This window comes from Carcharodon carcharias, chromosome 14 (genome assembly GCF_017639515.1).
Source record: "Carcharodon carcharias isolate sCarCar2 chromosome 14, sCarCar2.pri, whole genome shotgun sequence".
NCBI lineage: Eukaryota > Metazoa > Chordata > Chondrichthyes > Lamniformes > Lamnidae > Carcharodon > Carcharodon carcharias.
This window is the reverse complement of record NC_054480.1, coordinates 47008492-47025035: the sequence shown is the minus strand read 5'-3', so window position 1 is coordinate 47025035 and position 16544 is coordinate 47008492.

Here is a 16544-nt window from a genome sequence, read left to right as displayed (position 1 = left end):
GATCTGATTGTGGCCTTAATTTCTCTGTCTTTCCCAGATCCTGGCAGATTACCTGTGTCTATGAGTCTGTCTCTGTGTCTTTGCACTAAGGGATAGTGCAAAGTATATCTGTAAAGTGGATTTATTGGTTGTGTTAAAAGTAAAAGGGGAAATTTGATCCTGTAGTTTAAAGAATAAGTTGCCTACAAAATTAGTGTTTAGCTTTTAGTGATTTTAGTCTGTTTGGTACAGTAAAATTCTTATAAAATGAAATCTTGTCATATCATCCTTTCATCTACCACCTAGATGTTTGAATTTCTATTTTTTTTAATTATCAGTCTCCATGGGGATCATAAAACTCCATGCCAATAGCTTTAATTTTTTGAAAAAGCTGCCTTGTAAAAGTACTATTATTTGACCAGTTAAATTGAGAAAGAACAGATTGCTAAATAACATATCTAGATTTCTGTTTTCCTAGAAAAAAATGCCGTGAAAATCAGCAGTTCCTTCTGGCAATTTTTCCTACTGTTCCACTGTTCTCCATATTGGGCAACACTGAACTTGTAGTAGATTATAGGCGCTTGTATAGGAATTCTCTGGCATGTAGATATGGCACTTTTCAGTAACTTTTACTTTTTTTTTCAACTTCTCAGTCCAAATATAGATTGCTTGAGCTAAAGCCAATTCACAGCATCCCAAACCCTGAGACATCCACAGTACAACTATTGACAAAGCAGTTTATTTAAAGAGATAATGAATGTTAAGAAATTTTGTCTGTGTTTATGAAGAGGAGATGTTACACTCTCTGATCCTGCAATGACCACACAAGACTCAGGCTTCCTTTTAACTGGTTTTATTCAAGCATATGCAAGGAAGCCGCAATCATTCCTAAGAATAAAGACCCAGCTCCCAGATTGATTACATTTCATTACCTTTGTACCTTTTCTTATCATAATATATTTGAGTACGTCCAATCAGTAACTGACACACTGGTTCCATACTATCTCTATCCTGTTGAGTACATAAACATGTGACTTTGCTATCCAATTATTCTAAAGCACGTATACATAAATATACTATCCAATCAGAATTAAAGCATGTATACATGAACCTTGATTCTTGCAACTCAAGACTGTTTGTATTTCATCAAAGCCCCCTCTTTGTCCATTGTTCATCTTCCCATATCTAAGCTAAAACCATCTGCCCCTTCCCTATCTGAGAGAGGAGTACACTTAATTTAATTTATGTCATACTTTTGTCTCCAGCCTGACTCTCAAGGCTGTGCAATGTTCATCTGGTAATCTTCAACTCTTAATATGTTTAGCAGCCATGTCTGCCTGGAGATTTTCAGGATTTTTCAGTAAATTCCTACTGTATTCTCTTTTAGCATTTTTAATTTCCCCCAACAGTTTAGAATGGGGAAACTAACAATTCCACTAAAAACAAAACCAGACAAGTTTAATTACAGTTTTGGAATAATCTTAGCACATACGTACATTGTGACCTTTTGGCAAATACAGTGATGCTCATCTACATTATCAGACTCATAAAACACTCCCAGCAATCCATTTGGAGAAAGGTGTTAGTTGAATGATCCATTTAATGTGAGAAAATGGACTCATGGCAACATTCGTAAAGTTTCTGGAGAGTTACACAACCTTTTATATTCTTTCGACCAGGATTTTTTAAAAAAATTACATCCTTTTCCTATATTAAGCACAAATCCTCATTAAATGAAATACTTTTAACTTCAAAACCCCTTTAACGTTTCTTATAGGCACATAGACATGTGAAGGCCATCAACATGGAAGGTGTAGTCTGATCCAGAGAAATCTCCCTCGATTTAGGAATAATGACATATTTCTAAATTGAAACCTGTTCTATTGGTTGGTTCATGTATCTCCCTCCCCATTAACTTTGCTCATTTGTGAATGTCCCTGCAGACAATTTGCACTGTTCTCCAGACTAAGCAAATTTATTGCTCCGCAGGGTAATGCCAGTGTATATCTATATTTGAGTACCATTTTGATTAAACCTTCAATGAGAAAAGGAATATAAATGCCTTATTTAAAAGATCAGTGAACGCAATGGAGAATGTGATAGGAAGCCTTACTGTTGTCTGTTTGTCTGGTTCTCGGCTTTTCAATTCTTTACATTTTATCTTTTCTCTACATGCATTTTTTAAAGTTCCCCTGAAGCTTCAAAAATGAACAGGATGCGTAGAATTATTTTATTTATTCTTTCACGGGCTGTGGGAATCACTGGCTAGGCCAGCATTTGTTGCCCATTCCTAATTGCCCTTGAGAAAGAGGTGGTGAGCCACCTTTTTGAACTGCAGCTATCCATCTGGTGTAGGTACACACATAGTGCTGTTAGGTAGGGAATTCCAGGTTGACCTAGCAACAGTGAAGGAATGCCGATACAGTTCCAAGTCAAGGTGGTGTATGGCTTGGAGGGAAATTGCAGATGGTGGTATTCCCATGCATCTGCTGCCCTTGCATTTGTAGGTGACAGAGGTCCCCAGTTTTAAACATGCTGTCAAAGGATTCTTGACAAGTTGCTGTAGTGCACCTTGTAGATGGTGGACACTGCTGCCACTGTGCATTGGTGGTGGAGGGAGTGAATGTTTAACATGGTGGATGAGGTACCAATCAAAGGGGCTGCCTTTTCCTCGATGGTTTCAGCTTGTTGAGTGTTGTTGGAGTTATATTCATCCAGTGAGTTGAGAGTATTTTATCACATTCTTGGTTTGTGCCTTTCAATGGTTAACAAGCTTTGAGGATTCAGGAGGTGAGTTACTTGCCAAAGAATTCTCAGCCTCTAACCTGTCCTTGCAGCCACAGTATTTATAATGCTGGTCCAATTTACTTTTTGGTAACCCTCAGAATGTTGCTAGTGGGGATCCAGTGATGTTAATGCCATTGAATGTCAAGGGGAGATGGTTAGATTCTCTCTTGTTGGAGATGGTCATTGCCTGACACTTGTGTGGCACGAATGTTACTTGCCACTTATCAAGACCAAGCCTGAATGTTGTCCAGGATTTGCAGCACTTGGACATGGACTGCTTCAGTGTCTGAGGCGTCATGAATGGCACTGAACATTGTAGAATCATCAACAAACTTCGTGACTTCTCACCTCAATCTTGAGGGACAGTCATTAATGAAGCAGCTGAAGATGGTTGGGCCTAGGAAACTACCCTGAGGAACTCCTAGAACAATGTTCTGGAACTGAGATGACTGATCTCCAACAAACACAACCATCTTGTGCTAGGTATGACTCTAACCAACGGAGAGTTTTCCCCCGATTTCCATTGACTTCAGTTTTACTAGGGCTTCTTGATGTCACACTCAGTCAAATACTGCCTTGATGACAAGTTCAGTCACTCTCACCTCACCTCTTGAATTCAGTTTTTTTTGTCCATGTTTGGACCAAGACTTTAAGGGGTCAGGAGATGAAAACCCTGGCAGAACCCAAACTGAGCGTCAGTGAGGGGGTTATTGCTGAGTAAATGCCAATTACAGCACTGTTGATGACAACTTCCATCACTTTTCTGATGACCAAAAGTAGGTGATGGGACAGTAATTGGCCAGGTTGGATTTGTCCTGCTTTTTGTGTACAGGGCATACCTGGGCAATTTTCCACACCTTCGAATAGAATTATTACAAGACAAATAAATTTGCCAAAGGTATCCATTAAATAAAATATTTTCCATCAGAGTGAGGAATATGAGATTTGAAATGTTTATTGACAAAAATGGAATCACTGTCACTCATATTGACAGAAGCACCTGTTCAGGCTTGTTTGATAAAAAGAGAAATTTGACCTACCACTTCAAAGTTTAAGTCAAATCATGGGCAGGATTTAATGTTTTGCTGAAACCCAGTACAACAATCAGTGTCCAGCATGTCCATACTCTGATCGATATCCCCATAGCTATTCAACACTTGAGCGTTAATTGACTCAGGAAGAGACTGCTGCCCCCATTTGGCAAGGAATGCAATCCAAGGAATCCAGATGGCCGGCAACTTCCTGGTCCAAGAAGTGCCACTGCATCCAGGCCCAGTGAAGATCATCGCTAGAGTCAGAGGGCGGGGTATGTGGATGAGGTTTGCGGTAGACCCAGGCTAGGGGGCCCTGGTCCATGGATGAGTGCAGTGAAGGTCAGGTTACACAAGAGATGATGGAAAATCTGGGCGGGGGGGGGTGGGGAGGGGTTGCAGTTCCGAACCTCGGTGGTGGAGAGTGGTGGGACAGGACTTCTGATGGATCCAGAGGGCCTATAAAGGAGGAACCTCTCCTTCCTTGCCTATTGCCCAAGGATTGATACCTGGCAGACTACAAGCCTGGCTCCGTCCTTTGCCTGCCACAGGAAACATGGTAGCCTGTTCGGAAAGGGCCCTTAAGCGGCCACCAATTTGCCACTTAAGGGCCTCAATTTTCCCGAGGGCAGGTGCACTGCCCAACACCTCCCCCACCATGAGTAAAGTTGCATTGAGTTAGGGTGGGTGAGTAGTTACTGATAAAAGCGCCCATGGCATTATGCCCAATTTTACACACCACCCTCCTTACCCCACCTGTTAACCTGCTCTCAGGGGAATATAAAATTCTGCATGTGTATCTGCCAAATTTGCCAGATAGGTCACGAGTTTTGAAAATATAAAGCCTAATTTTGGTCAATTATTGACAACAAAGGTGTTGTTCCTGATTCTTATTTGTAACGAGACTGAATGTTGGTCACATTTGTGCTTCGTTTCATGAAATTTCACATAATAATTGTGTTAACACTGTTGGAGCTGACAATGAGCAGGGAAGTGCAGAAGTGATATTTGCACCATCTTTGGAGAAGGAAAACCAGAAATTAGTAAATGGTGCCCTTAATATTTTGCATACAGACTTTGGAATAGGCTTAGTAGCCCTCAAACCTTCAAGACACAGAGCAGAAGCTGGATAAAGAGTGAGATATACTTGTTCTTGTTTGAAGCGGCCTTAAAAACTAAGATAAAAGAGAAATGCAAATTGTATATGGGCATTTAAATAGAAGATTTTCTGCATATGTTTCCATTTCAAGTTATTACTATATCATAATAGTAAAGAAGGGAATTAGAAAATGACAATATGCATGCAGAAAACCGCTGCTAGTAAATGCTCTTTGAAGAAGCATGTCACATTTAAACCCTTTGCTCAACTCTAGTGGACCCCAGGGAATTTGTGCCACAGTATGTTGTGATGTAGGTGAGCTGCTGGCAACAAGCAAGCAAGATGCATCTGCAATGTGTGCTTAAAGGTTAGCCAACGTTATGTCCTGTCTAGTTTTGTCTCATCATAAATACCTTTAGGATCAGATCATTTTAAAGAGTTTTGAAGCTGGGAAAAGACAATTAAATAACACTTGGGGGCAGTTTTAACTTACTGCAATAGCGGTAAATGTATGAGGAGGAAATGGTAGCTAGTTTTACATCCCTCGTGATTTTTATTTCCATTGAAGTAAATGGAAATAAAAATTAGAACGGATGTAAAACTGGCTGCTGATTTTCTATCACTCAGTTTACATGACCACACAAAGTCAAGCGGGGGGTGATTTTTAGCTTGGATTTAGCTGCAGGTGGGGGATAAATCTGGCTGAATTTCCACAGCTGTGCCTGTCACCAGCATCTGTTCTTGCTCTCACTTGTGGAATATGAGTCACCAGGTGTGAACCCAACTATGTGCCTAACTAGTCCCACTGAAGTATTTGTGTTGCTGCATGATAAGCATGAGATCTGTGATGGTGCATCCTCTGAAGGAAATATCTCTGAGAATGTATTGCCTATAAGATCCATGGATGCCTGCTGCATGTGCAAAGGCCCTGTCAAAGATAAAAGCTGTGCATTAGCATCAGCAAGGTAAAAAAGTTGCAAGTTTTCTTCATGAAGGTGATCCAACTTCACCCGTTGCCAAAATAAACCCAACATAATTGAATGTAGTATGTATATGTATTACATTTGATTCAGCCAACAGTTAACTGGGAGGTCACCATTTCCAATAGTCAAGGACACTGTGACACCACTGATGTCTAGCACTTCCTCCTCTGCAGTGGTCAATTGTGATCTGTGGAGGGCCTCCTGTTCTCTTCCCCTCCTTTGTGTTTTACGCTCTTTTATCCTGCAATGGGGAAAGGACAGACCTATGAGTGACTGTAATGTGCTCACCCGATGGATGGAGTGTATTTGTTGAGCACAATTATCAGGGAGAGGCACGAAATTGCACAAGGCTAAGGACGAGTGGCAGTGGTGGATGGAAAGTTAGGGATAAGTAGAATTGCAGAGAAAAGCAGTTGGGTGTGTCTGCAAGATACGTGGGTGTGAAAAGTGATGTGATGGAGTAGTATTGACAAGGCAGACTGGGGGGGTAGCGGTTGGGGTTGACGGATGTAGGTCAGTGTGCAATTCTATTCACCTGTTCTGACGTCATTATAGCACTTGATGCACCGAAGTTAGGAATGTGGTGCAATACTCCTGCTACCGACTGCTTTGGTCACCTCCAGCCGCACCTTCTTTCTGGGGGAAGAAAATGTCTCTCCAATTTCCCACTGTCCCCGGTAGTATATCAAAGGAGGCGTCATTGGAGTGGGACACTGCCATAACTGGCCTAAATGCATTTTCACCATTCACCTTCTCTTGTTTTCAACTCACAACTCCTTCAAGTTTCATCCCTGAATTGGCTCTTTACATACTGGAATTAAGTTTGTTTTAAATGACTCCTCATGACCCTACCCTGAACTAAAATGATGAAGAGGTAGCTGCCACTGACAGATGCATTAAGTTTACTTCTGGGTTCCCTATACATCTTGGACTCTTCTACACACATTATGACTCTGACTTAGTATCTCCTACTTATTCATTTCCTTGTGTTCAGAGATGATTGAACTTTGACCCAAATAGCAGTTGTGGATTTTATTTGTTCTTGTTGCAATGTTTGCATTAGTTCATACATTTTTCATATTATGTAAAAGAAATCTCATTTGAAACTGTACAATTTGTAACTATTCTTGCTACTTAATGCTGAAATATGGCCATTTTGACTTTGTTAATCAGACCTGCAACAATTGCCACAGGGAGCGAAGGAAAAGGATCAACTATTGCTAATGGGTATCAGTTATAATCTGTTGATAGCAGATTTGCCTTTGAGTCAGAAGACTGTAGCGTCACGGCTAACTCCAAAACTTGATACCGGGAACTAGTCTTGAAGTGCAGTCCTGTGAGAGTGCTACATTATTGGGGATATTTCCCTTTGGATATGTTGTTAACCCAAAGTTCCATCTGCTTGTTCCAATGGGCATTAAATATCCCATGACTAAAAAGAATTCTCTCAGCATTCTGTCATTTGTTTCCAACAAATGCCTTAAAATGTTTTCCACTTTGCCTACGTAACAACACTCATTTGATTTCAAAGTAATTCATTGGAATAAGTATCACTGAAATATAGCTGAAAAGTATAAGAAATTGGGCTTGGATTTTGCAGCCAGCAGTGAACAGGCTGTTCATTATGCTTGCATTTTCTCAGAGAATTTCTGTGGGCTTTTGCACAACAACATGCAGTTATCAGACAGTCAAAACAGTGTGGCAGCCTATATAGGAATCTGTGACCTGTGTGAACAGGGCATGCAACAACGTGTCCCTTTGACCAATCAGATTGAAGAATGCTTACTGAGGCATGCAGAGCCTAAAGCAGCAGGTGTAAATTAGAATATTTAATTAAATGTAAATTCATATACAGAAATCAAAATAGAGTGAAAGAAGTATGGGATTAAAAGAGAGAAATATAAGTGACAAAGTAAAACAACATATTTTTTTCAAAATCTCCAACAGTAATTAAACTCTGAAAGAATGAGACTCCGTATTTGTAAAAGCATGCTTTCAGTGCCACAGAGGTTATTTGGAAGTAATTAAGGCTTATTACACCATTAAGAATTCACAGACACTTGAATGAGCAAGCCCTAACTATTTTTACACAGTTAGTGGGTACCTAAGTAAGTACTGCAACTTTGCACTGTTCCTTATGATTGAACGCAGAGTCGCTCAACGATATACTATTAGAGTGAAACTTCTGAAGAAACAGGACTAATCGGACAGCAGCCTCTTGATTTCTGCATTTACTTGTGTATATGTGGACATTGGAAGTTGTTGCCTAATTTAATAACAATGAGTGCTGTTAAGAGTTAACCTCACCATTATGCTTAGCAATAATCTAGGCTAATTTTTTTTGAAAAATCATTTCATGGGATGTGGGCATCACTGGCTAGGCCAGCAGTTATTGCCCATCCCTAATTGCCCTTGAGAATTGGTGGTGAACCACTGCAGTCCATATGGTGTTGGTACACCCACAGTGCTGTCAGAGATGGAGTTTGATCCAGTGACAGTGAAGGGATGGTGATATATTTCCAAGCCATGATGGTGTGTGGCTCGTGTCATGACCATGGATCATAGCCCCGACTTATTTACAGACATATTGATCTTTTAAGTTGGACTTTTTTTTTAAAGGGACATACACGTAAAAGCTGGCTGAGACTGCAAAGTAACCACTTTCTGGAAAATTCCTACGTGGATTACACTTGGACAATTTAGAGAATGGAATGTCACACCTAAAAAAGTGTCAAGACCTACTTCAAACAGAGACACTTCAAAGGAAAAGATGCAATGCAAAAACTGTAATCTCCTGTGGTTGCAGAGATAATGAAGGATGATTACCATCTTAGCAGAAACCCTCTCCTGTGAGTTATATCCCAGACTGTGGACATGATGTGAGTTGAAAGAAAGCAGTTTCTGGGTGAAAGACATGTTTGCTTTTACCCTTCCAAGGATGCAAAAGAAAATGGGTTAAAAGCCAACTGCAACCCTGGTCTCCATGTGCTAGATTTTGTGTTCCAGCCATGGTGTGTGAGGGTGTGTTCTGAAGGTCACAGCTGAAGACCATCAACTGGCATTGTTGCACTTGCAGGTAAAAAAAGTCCCCTCTCTCTCATTGCTGGGGACAAGTCATAAGTCAACAAAGCCACAGTCAAAAAGGAAACGGGCCAACTCCTTTCAGCTAGCCTGCAGAGCCAGGAATCTCCAAACCAAAGTCAGCTCTACTGGAATCATTCAACTTAATGGCTGCAATGTTTCGCCATCTGCTTCTCACGGACAAGCCAAAGGCTGATTTGTATATTTTTTTTAACCTTTATTTCTGGACTCACCTCTCATTTCTAATCTGTGTATGTGTGTGATATGTTTTTATTATTTTTTTCCTGATTTTTAGTAACTAATAAGCTCACTCTTTCTTGGACTCGAGAAAGCCTGGTTAACTTGGCTTATTTAAAAACATAACTACGTTTGGACTGGGAAAAAGTATCCAAGAGGGAAGGGACCTTTTTTAAATTAATCTTGTTATGACCAACTGAGAGGCTTGAATAAAGAAGGGGAGCCAGCTCATCCTTTCTCACCCAATTTGAGGTACCTCATCCGGGATCATATCAAACTGAGGGAAAACAGGGACCGGTCATAACAAATGGAGGCGAACCTCCAGGTGGTGGTGTTCCCATGCAACTGCTGCCCTTGTTCTTCTAGATGGGAGCAGTGGTAGGTTTGAAAGATGCTGTCTAAGGAGCCTTGGTGAGTTACCGCAGTGCATCTTGTAGATGATACACACTGCTGCCACTGTGCATCAGTAGTGTAGGAAGTAAATGTTCGTGGATGGGATCCCAATCAAGTGGGCTGCTTTATCCTCGATTATGTCCACCTTCTTGAGTGTTGTGGGAGCTGCACTCATCCAGGCAAGTGGGGAGTATTCCATCACACTCCTGACTTGTGCTTTGTAGATGGTGGACAGGATTTAGGGAGTCAGGAAGTGAGTTACTCACTACTGGCTTCATAGCCTCTGATCTGCTCTTTTAGCTGCAGTGTTTATATGGCTTGTCCAGTCAGTTTCTGGTCAATGGTAACCCCCAAGGTTGTTGACAGTGGGGGATTCAGTGATGATAATGCCATTGAATGCCAAGGGGCAATGGTTAGATTCTCTCTTATTGGATATGGTAATTACCTGGCACTTGCCAGTCCAAGCCTGGATATTGTCTAGGTCTTGTTGCATTTGGACATGGACTGCTTCAGTATCTGAGGAGTTGCGAATGATGCTGAACATTGTGCAATCATCAGCGAACATCCCTACTTCTGACCTTATGATGGAAGGAAGGTCATTGATGAAGCAGCTGAAGATGGTTGGGCCTAGGACACTACCCTGAGGAACTCCTGCAATCTGCAAGTCCTGTGTCTGGGACCTTTTATGGTTGACCTGGTCTACCTTTTCCATATACTGTAAAGATTGCATATCCTGGCATGTCCTTTCAAATCTAAAATGGCAGCTGGTCTGTTGCATATGCAAACCATTAAATTACAGTAGCAAAATAACACATTAAAAATGTATTAGGCAATAATTCATATATCTTCATTACTTCACTGAGCAGGCAGTTCATTTTTATTGGAATAGCTTGTCAAGAGAAGTTGTAGGCACAAGTAGCTTAGATTGCTTCAAGGTCAAATTATAGAAGTGTCAAGCACATCATTGAGTGCAACTAGTAACACAGTAGAAACACATTGTGAAGTTTCTAAGGATCATCTGTGTTCTCAAAATACATTACAAGTCTTTACCTAAAACTCGTTTTGTACACTACATCCCAGCCATACAGTTAAGTGATATAACTATTATTTTAGGATATTTTTAACATCTTTAAGAGCTTGCTAGTCTAATTTTTTTTAAACTTCTTTGATGGGATGTGGGCATCATTGGGAAGGGCAGCATTTATTGCCCATCTCTAATTGCCCTTGAACTAAGTGGCTGGCTAGGCCATTTCAGAGGGTGGTTAAGAGTCAAGCACATTGCTGTGGTTCTCGAGTCACATGTAGCTAAACTGTATAAGGACAGTAGCTTTCCTTCGCAAAAGGACATTAGTGACCCAGATGGGTTTTTACATCAAAGGATGATAGATTTATTGGCAACATTACTGAAATTAGGGGCAGAATTTCCCATGCCCACTGGTGGTGGGCATGATAGGTGGCATGAGTGGAGAAAATGGCATGATTGGTTTCAAGATGGAGGTCAGGATTGTCTGCTCAGCCCACCAACGGTGGGCTGCATTTCCCACCATCGGTCATTGGGAACCGTATCAGCATTTCATTATCAGTCCATCCCGCCAGGCTCTTGCACCCCTGTTGGATCATCCACGTCAGCGGGGAAGCATGCCAATGTGTTTCACAACAGCACAGGGGTAATGGGCACTTGGCGGACTGCACTTCGGGTGAACTGGAGGTGAGGGCACAGCAATGTTCTGCAGTGCTCGTCAGGGTCACCTGTTGCTTTGCAGGCTTCAGAGGCACTGGGCGATTGGGCCTAAGTGCCACCCTGCCTTGGAGGCGACTTTTGGGAATGAGGGAGAGTGGGGGGGCAAGTGCCGCCCTGCCTCAGAGATGACTTATGAGGGTGAGGGGAAGCGGCGGGCAAGTGCAGCCTTGCCATAGAGGCAACTTGTGAGAGTGAGCAAGAGCTGGGGGCAAAGTGCAGCTTTGCCTTTGAGGTGACTGGTAGCAGAAGACTGGTGGTTAAGGGCAGTCCTGCCTCTGAGGCAACTGGTGGCTGGTGGGGGCAAGGGCAGCCCTCCATTGAACAAAGCGATATAGTCCACAAGCATTCGGTATGGGCTGTAGGATGCCGAGGAAAATGGCCATGCATTCAGGAAACCTGTATAAAGTGACCTTTCCTCTGCAACTGAGACAGCTCAGGTGCAGCCACATTGATGTGATTGGAGTCGGGCTCCTAGCTTATATGCCCACTCAAGCAATGCAGAGGCATCAAATTGCCACCAGGTTCTCTAGAGTTCCCTGCCCCGGCACAGACAGCAAATTTATGAATACTTTAGTGGACTGCAGAGCAGTTGGACTGCACACGTTGTACAATCTCCTTGCTAAAGCTAGCCATGTATCAGTCACTGCTGAAGGCACTCACAGCCTCTTGCAATGTCAGCATCCCCGTTTGGACCAGTCTCCCCCGTGGTCCAAAGAGGAGGATATCGACAGGAATGAGGGTGAGGAGATCCTTGGAGGCAACGATGACAGGGACAAGGCCCTCACACTGGCTAGATGAGGCAGGCATGCTTGGGAGGCCCTCATAGCTGCTAGATTTGCGGAGGAAGATGATGACATGCAGTGAGGTGACCCCATAGTTCCTCATATTGCATTTGTGAACATTTGACTCCAGTCTGGCGAATGGCAGTGCGAATTCCTGCTGTGAGAATGCTCCTGTCGTGGAGAGGCAGTGGAGGCCCTAATAGTTGCTTGATTGCAGGAGGATGATGATGACATACATTGAGGACACTCTATAAATCTTCACATAGACTTTAAGAATGTCTGACTCTTGTCTAGCTGAGGGCAGCTCACTTATGCTCCGTGATTAGCGTCATATCATAGAGGTGCATCCGTGAAATTTTAGAAGTTCTGATGCTTTTTTCAACTTCAGCACCTGAGCCTTTCAGGAGCTGATGCATAGCATCAGTGGTCAGGGGTGCTGAAGAGATGGGGGACAGCCGACAGCCCCTCCTTTAAAGGTGCTGAGAGCACACAGGGAGTATGGGAGAACTCTGTGCTGCCTGCCCACTACATTCTGGCAGCAATGACCAGCGCTACCGAGGTGCAGGCATCAGTAATGTCTCCAGGAAGTGTGAGGCTGGACCATCACTTTGGTCTGAAGGCTGCATACAGCATAGTGAAGGGGCCCTGGACTGAAACACCTGTCTTTATCTTGTGCAGAAAGGTTTCACATCTGAGTGACAAGAAACTGCTCATCAGAACAAGGAGCCACAGGCAGGGAGGCATTCTTGGGAGTTTATTGACAATAGTAAACAGTATGTACAAGTAATTAATAGCCATGCCCAGGCTGTGCAACTAATTTTTAATGTCCTAACATTGCCACAAAGTCTTGGTGCTCCCCGGACATCCACAGTGGAGGTGGAGGCAGCCTGCTGACAGAGACGGCCTGTCTGTGATGACTTTGGCGGGCGTCATCTGGAGGGCCGAGACTTGAAGGGCCCCAGCCTGCTTTCAGGAACCTGTGTGGCACTGGCATCCTCCTCAGCCTGTGGAGCTAGCCCTGCTAAGGTCACAGGAAAAGGGGAGTCGGATGGGCCAAGCACTTTCGGAGTCACCTGGATGGATGGGCCCAGAGTGTGCACCTGTTGATCCTCCTCCCTATGGGTGCCTGGGGCCCCCAGGCTGACTCGTTGATGAGCTGGGGTAGCTGGAGTGAGATCGAGCTGCCCGGCACCCCTCTTGCATTCACACTGTTGGAGGGCAACTATGGCATCAGTGATGGATTTAAGCCCACACAGCAGTGCAGGGAGTGACGTACTAAACCGAGATTTCCATGGCAGCAGACATCCCTTCCTGATGTTACCTAGCTTGCCTTTGTAGCTCCAGCAACTGTGACATGACTGAGTCCAGAGGCTCATCATCTGACTCTGACTTATCAAATTTCTGACCTCCAGCAGTCCTTCGAATGCCAGACACCTGGGAAATCCCTGCCACTGCCTGCAGTGGATCAGATAGTGTGATGTGCTCACCAGATTGTGATCCTGGGGCTACTCTAAAGCTAGGTTCCCCCGAGGCATGTGCCTCTGCACATTTGGAGGGTGTAGGTGAGCACTGTGATGGGTCTTCAGGGAAGGTGCCTTCAGATTCCTCTTCAGATGTTTCTTTGGGGCCTGTGTGGAGGCCCTGGCTCATGGACTGTGTTGACTGTTTGGCGGATGTGCCTACAAAAGCAAGAAGAGTTAATTAGTGCATGGGAGTGGCCTATGAAACAGGACACATCACCCACGGCATGGTTGATGGATGTTGCACTGCTGGATCCTCACTTGATAGATTAGTGCCAACCTCATCATCAGCACAGGACCGGTCCAGATCCTCACTGGCCAGCTGGATGGTCCTGTTTTCAAAGTTCATGAGGACCTTGATTTCGGGAATTCCGCCACCGGTCTGAGACGTCTCTCTTGTTGTGTGCTAGCTTGTCCTGCATGGATAGAGATGGAGAAAGTGTAAGTAGGATGCGTGCTGGGCCAGATGTTAAATGCGCCTGGCCTGTGTGGGTGGTGAGTGGTCCCATGGATGAGATGAGAACAATGACAGTGAATGTGAGAGAGTGAATGGTGATGTCCCTTCAACTGGCAGTGAGTGAGGGCTCTGTGGATGTGTGCTGGGTTTGTGAGGATGTGAGTTGAGAGTAATGATAAGAGTGACTTACCCTAGCAGAACATAGAAGATCATTCATCCTCTTGTGTACTGGGTCGCTGTCCTCTTCTGAAGGGCATTGGCACTGACCACCGCTGCCACTGCCTCCCAAACCAGATTGGTACATTGCTGCCCATCCTGAGGCCAGAGCAGAGGTACAAGACATCTAGTGGGCCTCCATGGCATTCAGCAGTCTCTCGAGGGATCGGTCATTAAACTGCGGGGCTGCAGTATTTTTACTTCTGAGAGCCAGGTCACCCAGGCAGCAGTGGTGAGCTGAAAGCAATGAGCACTGCACTTGCGGCTGGCCTTTAAGCATGGCACCCGGCGTGATACAACGGCAGGGTGATGGGCGGGTGAATGAGAAGCTTGTTCGCCATAGAAATAGCCTGTTTCACAGGAGTGCATAAATAATGAGGCGGGCTTGGGACAATATGTCGTGAAAATTTACCATCGCCGTGCAGCACGCTGTTTTACCCGCCCGACACCGCACAGTGCAAATTTGGGAAAATTCTATCCTAGATTTAGATACCAGATTTCATTATTCATATTTTAATTCCACCAGCTGCCATGTTGGGATTTTAACCCATGTCATAGAGCGTTAGCCTGGGCCTCTAGATCATTAATCAAGTGACTTTACCACTATGTCACCATCTTCTTCCTAATAGTTAATAGAAGAATATTTTGTGATGTTATTAGGATAGATTTGTAAAAATAATGAAATTCCTCACATTGTATTAATTACAGATGTAACAAGAGCTGGTTGGCTTGTATGTGTGTGTGTGTGTGTGTGACACGGCTGTCTGCCTGCACTTATGTGCATGCCTGTATTTGCATGTGCAAGCATGGGTAAGTAAACTGCTCTTTAGTGGCAGGAACATAAATGTGAACACAATCCATTGGAAACTCCGTGCATACATCTGTAAATCATCCACTAACCAAAATTGTACATGATAACATGTTCTTGTTTCTTTGTTCCCATCTATGAAAAATGTAGGAAGGACATAAAGTGAAAATGTTTATATGTAATATAATAAAAACAATAATCCAGATTTTGCTGACAAAGTAACCAGTGTTTTACCGATGCACACTATTATCAATTTGAAAATTGGTCAGCAACTTGTACAAAGAAAGAGATACTCTATGAATTGCAAATTGGCACAAGTTGTTGCACAATTTCATAGAATCATAGAATAGTACAAAGGACCCATTTAGCCCATCGAGTCTGTGTTAGCTCTTTCAAAGTCCTCACTCATTCTTTCCCCATTTCCCTCTGATTTTTTGACCTTCAACTATATTTATCCAATTCCTTTTTGAAGGGTCCTATTGAATCTGTATTCACCACTGTATCAGGCAATGCATTCCAAATCCAAACCACTCTTGTAACAATGTTTTCCTCTTGTTGCCTCTGGTTCCTTTGCCAGTCACCTTAAACCTGTGACAATCAGCCATTTAAACAGATTATTTTTATTTACTCCATCTAAACCCTTCATGATCTTAACCATCTTTATGAAATCTCCTCTCAACTTTCTCTGCTCTGAGGAGACTCCAGCCTCTCTAATTTATCCACAGAAAAACAATCCCTAACCCCTGGAATCATTCCAGTAAATAGTTTCTGTGCCCCCTCCAAATCCTGCACATCCTTCCTAACGTTTGGTGTCCAGAATTGAAAACTACTGTTTTATATAGGTTTAGCATAACTTGCTGACTTTCACACTCTTTCTGTCCATCTATAAAGATGCAGATTCCATCTGCTTAATTAACTGCTTTTTTAGCCTGTCAAGTCACCTTCAAACATTTGTGCACAAACACCCCCACATTTATTTGTTCTTTAATCCACTTTAAAATTTTACCATTTAGCATGAATTGTCTCTTCATCCTTCCTAGCAACATGTATCATCTCGAACTTTCCTGTGTTGAATTTCATTTGCCATCTCTGCCCAATCCACCAGCCTGCCTTTGTTCTTTTGAAGTCTATTGCTATCTCCCTTACTGTTATACATTCCAAGTTTCATGATATCCACACATTTTATGATTCTGCCCTGTACACTCAGTCAAAGACACTAGTGTATATTGAAAACAATCTCATACTGTACACCCTCCAGTCCAAAACACAGTCATCAAACGCCTCATGAATGCCCATATACACAACAACAAATGCACTACCCTCATCCTCTGCTACCTCATCAAAAGTCTCAATCAAGTTGATCAAACACAATTTGTGCCACTCTATTTTAGCTAAAATAGCATCTCATCTTAACCTTCCCATAATGTTAG